At 34.1% G+C, this 9,297-nt stretch overlaps 1 pseudogene; it reads left to right on the top strand.

Moving 5' to 3' along the window:
* Positions 1–4,367: 4,367 nt before the first annotated feature.
* On the top strand, positions 4,368–4,486 carry LOC115208888 (annotated as a pseudogene).
* The last annotated feature ends 4,811 nt before the right edge of the window (positions 4,487–9,297 follow it).

Below are 9,297 nucleotides of genomic sequence, written 5' to 3'. Positions count from 1 at the left end.
GTTGTAGTCAGTAGGAGAAAGGTCTGGGGAATAAGCTGGGTGGGAATGAACTTCGTAGCCAAGTTCCCTCAACTTCTGGAGCGTCATTAGTGAAACATATGATCTAGCATTGTCACGAAAAATGATTGACACTCTTCTGTTGACCAGTCTGGGAGGGAGGAGTAGTAGTTTTTCGTTCATTTTGGCAATTTCATAGCAATATGTTTTTTCCTGGTTTTAAGAAGCAAAATGGTTTTTCCTCGTTTTAAGAAGCTATAGTGGATGGGTCCAGCAGTACACCACCATACAGTTACCATAACCTTCTTTTTGAAGACCTATGATTTAGGGAAAGTTTTCTGCGCTTCATTTTTGTCCAACCACTGCGAGGAACGTTTTTACTATTGTACAGAATTCGCTTTTATCGCAAGTTACAATACGGTCGAGAAATTGATCGGTCTGGTTACGGAGAAGAAGCTACGAACAAAGTCCATACCTGCGCATTCTCTAAATTTCATTCAAATCGTGTGGTACCCATTTATCAAGCTTTTTGGATTTTTCCGATCGCATGCAAATGGTTGCAGGCAGTTTTCTGGCTAAGCTCTTTTGCCATTTCTCGGATGGTTTTACGTGGATCTTTCTCAATGACGGTCTTTAAATAGCCTTCATCAATGACAGATGGGTTTCCACTACGCTCACGATCTTCAAGGCTCAGCTTTCCATTACGAAATCGTTTAAACCATTTTCGAGCTGACCACTTACTGGTCATTTCCTCACCAAATTTTTCGTTGATATTGCGAGCAGTTTCAGCTGCTTTACGCCCTTTTTTGAAGTTGAATAGCAAAATTATTCTAATATCGCGCATTCACAGTTCCATTTGAGATGATTGTAACAACAGTAAGAAAAATATCAATGTTAATTTATTGATGCATTTGGGCAAGTCTATGTCTGTATTATCAGACAATTGCCAAAAAAGTTTTTAAAAAATCAAAAACTCTGTAAACATCCGTTACAAATTCTTCATGGTTCAAAATATTGCTTACGTTTTAATCAACCTGATACATAAATTGAAATCTAGCGTTAAAAAAGACTTCAATATGGATGACATAACTACTTTATTTCTTTTATAAACATTTCTATATACAACCAGTGTATATTCTTGTAGGTTCACTCAAAGTTCATTTTATTGCTAAGACAGAAAGTTGTTTCATTGGGAAAGAAAGAAATCCAAGTATATCCTATGTTGCTTCTTGTAATTGTCTAAGACAAAAAAATTAAAATACTATAAGTCATTGAAAAGTATTGCTTCTTTTCATCTCTGTTTAATATACTTCGAGTTTATTTTCTTATTTATATTATGCATATTCAACATGTTAACATTGCCGCAAAAATTGGTTTTCGTGCAGTGGCGCCTAAGAGACATGCTTTTGAAGAGATTCTATTTGTCTGAATTAGTTAAATACAGTGTTTATATTTCACTTAGTAATGATTGATATATCACTATCTCTGCAACTATCACAACTCTAACTTTGTAAAAGTTAATTCTAATCTAGTTCCTTAAATGAAAACAAGCATAAATGCAGAGCAAATAAATTCAATTAAAACATTTTGGAAATTATCACTGGAAATATCAGACAGAAAATAATATTTACATAGCTAAATTGTTTGTCGCTCAGTGAGTAAAGAGAGAAGTACCCATTACTCACGGCAGAACCTTAGAGTCCGGTGTTATGTAGGTTAGAATATATATCCAAACTGGGGACTTTGTTCGAATGCTTACAGCAGAGTGGAGTCCATCAAATGTAACTAACCGCCAGGTGGTAATGTTAAACAAAACGAGAGCTTAAGTCTATCACCAAAGGGAGGTAACTAATCAATAACTTAAGTTATTTTATTAAATTCATCAATATTAAGCGATCACATGTATTAATGTGTATGTTTTTGAAACGTAAGCAAAGTATCTATAATCTGCAAGTAGCATTGATTTGCAGATTGGGCATGCAACATACTTGAAGACCTAAAATACAACGCTCGAGATAAGCAAACATGGTCATGTATTCACCAATAATACATAACATGCATAAGTGCACACAATTAATTTGAAAACTTGATCTTAACTAGTAATTTACATTTTCCACCAAGATCAAAGATGTACAGGGTTGGGTAAAGAATAATGAATTCTAACGTGTATTTTTTATGACATTTGTATCAGACTGTCAGAAAATGCCACGTGAGAATCTCTAACAATGTTATCTAAATTGCAGTGTTGGAGCTTTATGACTTACTATGGGAAAAATACATACATACATACACATATACACACACTAACACACACACATACACACACATACATATACACTTTAAGTTCGTTTATGCTAAACGTTTTTGCGTGTACTCATAAAAAATTCTCATGCTATTTCTTCAGGCTACCGTTATTCCCATCTTCCAGAGTCATTATATGGGTACCGCTGTAGCGTAGGGTAAGTATAGTAATAACGAAAACTTTCGGATGGAAATTCCTAAATACTTTAATGCATTGCTACGTACGTTTCCACAAAGCACGTTTCCTGTGGTGTATTCCCCATTTATAGGACACGGCAAATATGATTTGCAATATCCATAGATTTTAAGGAGAGCTATTATTACATGCATTCATTCCTTCAGGGAAAAATTGCATTAATGTTCTTGTTGATCTGAATATTTTGACTTATGATATAAACAGATATAGAAACAGTACGGGAAAGCGGACATAGGTAGAATTTTACTTTGTATCTAGATTTTTACAAGTAGGCGTGTGTGGATAGGAAGAAGATCAGAGATAACATAGATAATATAAGGGGTGGGTGGGAAAAGAAGATGGTAATGATTTTCCTTGTCTTGATTTCAGTGTTTATGTACTGTGAGAGGGGGAGCGCGAGCATTTGATTTAGCGTAAACCTCACCATGATACTACATTATTGATTTTACAAGCTGTAAGAGCAAGGGAATAAATTTTTACTTAGATATTAACAGCTTGAGATTTCTACTCCGGCGCTGGTTTTGTTGGAGATTTGGATTACCTTGGTATCCTATATTATTTTACACGGCTCCCTGCTGTGCTGTCAAATATTGTTGCTTAAAGGGTTGTGTTTTTGTTAGAGATGCTACTATTCGTTCTATGGTGGTGTTAATTTTTTCTGTAGAGACAGCATATTTGTCTAGTATTATTTTTGTAGTAAGTTCAATAATATGATAGTAAGAAGCATTTATGCACATGGTTTATGCTGGAGGTCTTCAAAATACTCATAGGAACCAGCCATAAAATTTACAGAAAATTCCCATCGTTGTAAATTGGTAAGTATTCCATGGCTAAATATTCGATACAGCTAGAACATAAATGCAGTTTTGTCTGAAGAAACGAACACATGTAATAATGATTCCCATTAAAATGAACGGATATCGCAAAGCATATTTGTAATGTTCTGTGGATGGGAAACGTAGCCTCAAAAGGTATATACTTTGTGAAAACACGTAGTAATGCATTAAAGTATTTATGAAATTCCATCCAAAAGTTGTCATTATTTCTCCCTCTCTCTCTCTCTCTCTCTCTCTCTCTCTCTCTCTCTCTCTATATATATATATATATATATATATATATATATACGATTAAGTTTCAGTTAAATTAGGTACTTAAGTTGAGGAAACAAGGATGTCAAGGTATTAGGGCATTACGGCTGTTTCCAGCAGCTCCATTTAATCGATAAATGCACGCATTACGTCAATTTGAAATACACCGCCTTCCTCGGACGCATAAGACCATATAGGTGTTTAACATACAGGATACTCCTTTATAAATTTTTAGCAAACTTTTCATCAGAACTAGAGAATAAAAGAATTACATGTCTGTTGCTATTATTGTAGTTATAAGAAATGCGGTGTGCTTCAAATTGATGTAATGCTTGCATTGATCGCTTAAGTGGAGCCGCCTGAAACGGCCGTAATGCACTAATTCCTTGACATCCTTGTTACTTATTTACTTTATATATATATATATATATATATAATATATATATATATATGTGTGTGTGTGTGTGTATGTGTGTGTGTGTGAGTGTGTGAAGCTCATGCTATTTCTCCCAGTTACCTCCATCTTCCAGTGTATTGTATGGGTACTGCCATAGCGTAGGATAAATATAGTAACAGCGAGAACTTTTGGATAGATATTCGTAAATACTTTAATTCATTGCTACGTACATTTCCACAAAGCACATGACTTTGTGACTGTATTCAACATTCATAGGACATGGCAAATATATATATATATACGTATATATATATATATATAATATATATATATATATATATGTATATATATATATATATATATATATTATATATATATATATATATATATATATGTCCATATCACGTTGAAAGCACTGGTTCTCGTCCGATCACCGAAGTTAAACAACGTCGAACCTACTCAGTACTTAGATGGGTAACCGTTTGGGAAACCTAGGTGCAGTAAGCATAACACATTGTTTAATGGCGGTTCCCCATATAAATATACGCGAGATCACACGGTCGGTGTGCAATTGCTTACGCTTGGTTTACTTACACATCCTGTATCTCAGGTATCTTCAAATGATGCGATGTTATAGTCAAACCAGTTGACGTGTAGGATCAAACAAAATGAACTGCAGTGTTGGTGAAAAATTACAGAGTAGTTTATAAATATATAAATCTAAGCACTTCCCACACAAATTCATAGTGATTATCTTTAAGTTACTTTGAACGACATAAATAATGACGTACTAACGCACACATACACAGCCACACGCACGCGCACGCACACATACATACACAAATAACTCACACACACACACGCACAGACATATACACACAGATATAGATAGATAAATGCACATGAATACAAATTTATATATTTCTATATGTGTGTATACATGTATATATACATATATATAAATTAATTTAGAGATAATTAAAATAATTAATATAATATACAAAATATATTTTGTATATTATATTAATTATTTTTATTTTTATGTTTTGTTTTATGTTTTTCACTGTTTGATTTGCCTAATAGTGGTTTTATCTCTAATTTAATTTATATTTATACTGTGAAATTGGATTTAATCCTAAATCTATTTTTTCCCTGTAAGTTTGTATTTACTCCCTAATATTATATATATATATATATATTATATATGAATATACGTCGGAGGACTTGAAATGACGTGATAAAGAACCACATTATCTTTAAGATAAGAACGGAATCGTATAGATTCTTTGATTAACCCAGGAATGATATTGCTCGAAACTACATTTCTGTAAACATTGTGGTTCAGCTAAAAGAGAATACTAAAATAAGAACCAGACTTAAAATAATGCAAATAGTATGATAGATTCAATCGAATAAATCTGTGACAACTGTGTCCCACCAGGCCTGAAACAGATAAATGAATCAAAGAGAATATATATATTTATATGGCAGGTGGATTGGCAAAATTGTTAGAGCATCGAAAAAGGTGCCTTACGGTTTTTGGTCTGCATGTTCTAACTTCAGATTACGTAGAGAGCAAGTTTTCGTTATGTCCTCTTATCTCTTGGTCGATAAAATGAAGTACCAGTCAAGTAATGGTGCTGGGATTGATTTAATCGACTCATTTCCACCTCCAAATTTCATACCTTGCGCCTCTGTAACATGCCTGATGCCACCTTGACTGCATCCTCCCATCCCATATACAAGACACAAATCACACCCTTCGCCTTTTCAATTTCCTCTCCTTCCATCCGGCACCTTACACCTCTTCACCTTGGACATCAAATCCCTATAAACGGTGATTCCCCATAGCGACGATCTCTTAGTCCTCCAATACCTCTTCGACCGTCGCCCCGACCTTGAACCCAGCACCCCCACCCTTCTCCGTCTGGCAGATCTCGTCCATCGATTTACTTCCATCGGGTAGATCTACCAATAGGTGTCTGGGGTCGCTATGAGAACGAGAATGGGCCCCAATTTCGTCAACCTATTTGTTGGTCATATTAAGGGCCTAAGTATTCTAATTCTTCGGACCAACCCCAGAGCTATACGGCTGCTACATAGACGACTGTATAGGACCCCACCTCCCTCTCTCACCACTTCATCTCTTTCCTCTCTAACCTACACCCTTTTCTCCAATTTACCTCTACCATCTCCAACACCTCTGTAAACTTACTAGATATCTCTCACCATTGACCTCCCCACTCACTCGCTCACCACCACCTCCTTCTTTAAAGCCGCGGATCCCCACCTCAACTTCTACTTCCTCCATGCCTTCCACACCAAACGGGCCACCCATACTCCCAGTTCCTTCACCTCCGACGCTTGGGTAGCCGGGACCAGGATTTCGAAACTCTGTCCCATTACCGTGCCGACCTATCATGCATCGAGGAAACCCATCAACCCTTGTCCAAACCGCCCTTGCCCGCGCTCATCTAATCGATCGCACCACCGCCCCTCTCCTTCCCCACACCAATTCCCGGCTGCACCCCCTTTCCCCACCCCCATTTTCCCCAACTCACTCTTGCTCTCCCTTAAATGCGCCCGTAACCTAAGCTATCTGCTGGTAGCACCTTCCCCTCTTCCATCCAGGCCCCATACGGATCCTTCCCTTGCTCTAGATCCCGCTGCCACACCTTCCTTTCACCACTGACACCACCTCCCTCACTGGATCCAACCAGCACACACTCGACATTAGAAACTCCTTCTCCTGCACTTCTTTCAGCCTTATAATTGTATTAGATGTAATCTCTGCAATAAAATCTACGTTGTTTAGAGCAGTTCACCAAACATCTACGTGATGTTCGGCAACGTACGAACAAATTCATCACCCGTCATTCGCTTGGTCAACCACTTCACCTCTATTATGAACACACACACACATACACACACACACACACACACACACACACACACACACACACACACACACACACACACACACACACACACACACACACACATATATATATATATATGTATATATATATTTATATCAAGGTGATTACTATACATAAATGCCTCGCTCTAGGAGGGAATCTTAAAGTCAGAACTACCATGTTTATTATGGAATTTTTTTCCTTTAAGAGTCCCCCTTAGCGTGTGGCATGTATGTATAGTAATCCCCTTGATATAAATAAATATATTTACAGGGAATAATTAATAAATTTTTCCCTTATGAGGTTTTTCGCGCTAACTATTTCATAAGTTCTTATGAAGATTTTATCCTATTTTTAAATTGTATATATATGTATATATATATATATATATGTATATATATATATATATATATATATATATATATATATATATATATATATATATATATATATAATATATATATATATATATATATATATATATATATTATATATATATATATATATATATATACATATACATACTTTGATATGTTGTCTACACTATCAAATGATCAAATATTTCCACGTATATATATATATATATACGTCGAAATATTTGATCATTTGATAGTGTCTACACTATCAAACGATCAAATATTTCCACGTATATATATATATAATATATATATATATATATATATATACGTGGAAATATTTGATCATTTGATAGTGTAGACAACATATCAAAGTTCTTACACAAAATGATTCACATTACATGTTTATATTCTCTGAAACACTAAACTTTTATGAAGCGTAAGTAGATTTCACAAAGGAATACGAATAAATATTTTAGCATAAGATAATAAATCAGTTTTAATGCATTATTCTGTTTTCAACGCGCTAAATACTAGCTTTATTCAAAGTGTTTGCCTCATGCTTTAATTTTGTAGATTTCTCCGTTATATGCTGCATTTATTGAAATTGAAATGATTTTGATATTAGATGTATTTTATTAAATCTGTTAAGCTTTTATCAAATCTAACGTTAGGAGTTAAATAATGAACTATAATTAAATTGGTTTTACTCGTTAATATTCAGTAAAATGTCAGTAATACAATACATTTCAGAAATGTTTTAGTACATCGCAGAGCGGAAAGTAAAATTAGTAAATCAATTATATTATAATTTTGTACTTTATAAATTGAAAGAGTAATTAAATTAAATATTCTGTGGTCTAATGTCCTCTTTCCTCTTGAAAAGAGTATATATGAATGGTAAAATGATGTATTATCATTCTACCACTTTACTCTTTTGTTAGTACAACGAAAATGTGCATCAATAAACACAAAAGTTTGAAAATTATAGAGCAACTTGTTTTCAGAATGATAAAGCGTAAAATTGACGTCATATATGCACGAGTAGAATACAATTCGATAAAGATCCAATGAGATACTATTTTAAAGTATTTTTAATTAAAAATCAATTTTTTGCTACTGTAATGTTAAGGGAATCGAAGTTCACCAATTTTAATTACTATTTTCATTAAAGTTAACTTTCAATATTAGATTAAGTTAAATTAGGTAGGATTCAGTATCTATCTATCTATCTATCTATCTATCTATCTATCTATCTATCTATCTATCTATCTATCTATCTGTCTGTCTGTCTGTCTGTCTGTCTGTCTGTCTGTCTGTCTGTCTGTCTGTCTGTCTCCCTATCTATCTAGCTAGCTAGCTTGCTAGCTATAGGTGTACATGACTGCGCGCGTGTGTGCGCGTGCATGAATGTTCGTTTATGTTATATGTGTACGAGTGTATAAGAAATGAGAAGCACTTACTATCAATGATTCCAGCAAACGAAGGTTATTGGAAGAACTCCAAATATAAAACAATGCCCGATCTCTTGTTTTGTTCTCTTTACAGTAAAGTATGTGTCATTGTTTCTAAGTTGTTGATAATTGAATTTCCCGAAGAGGAGTTGGGAACCAGCGTATGATGTAAATTTAGTTCTCTCAGTGATATTCAATAAATAATTCCATATATAGAAATATATTACTATAAAATAAAGAGCTAAGAATATCATAGGAATCTAAATAAAATTCATTGTGTTATAAACCTCAAAGGTTGCACTAAAATTGCCATACATTAAGGAACGTGAAACGAAACAGAAATCTAACTTGCGTAACTGTGATTAAAAGAAAACATAATTACATGTTTTTCTTTCCATTTTTAACAGTGTTTTATTAAAATCAAATCAGTTATTGTGTTCAGTATCTAAACAGTAAATGAAATATTACTTTATTTCTTCATCATTAGTAATTAATCAAAAATGTTTCTGAAATTATATTAATATAGTTTTATTTTAATTGTTTAATCATATTGTCAGTAAAGATACAAGCTAAAATTTTGGCAACATTCC

The sequence above is a fragment of the Octopus sinensis genome, linkage group LG2 (assembly GCF_006345805.1).
Source record: "Octopus sinensis linkage group LG2, ASM634580v1, whole genome shotgun sequence".
Taxonomy (NCBI): domain Eukaryota; kingdom Metazoa; phylum Mollusca; class Cephalopoda; order Octopoda; family Octopodidae; genus Octopus; species Octopus sinensis.
Note: the sequence above shows the minus strand (reverse complement) of the source record. Positions and strands in the feature narration are given on the sequence as shown.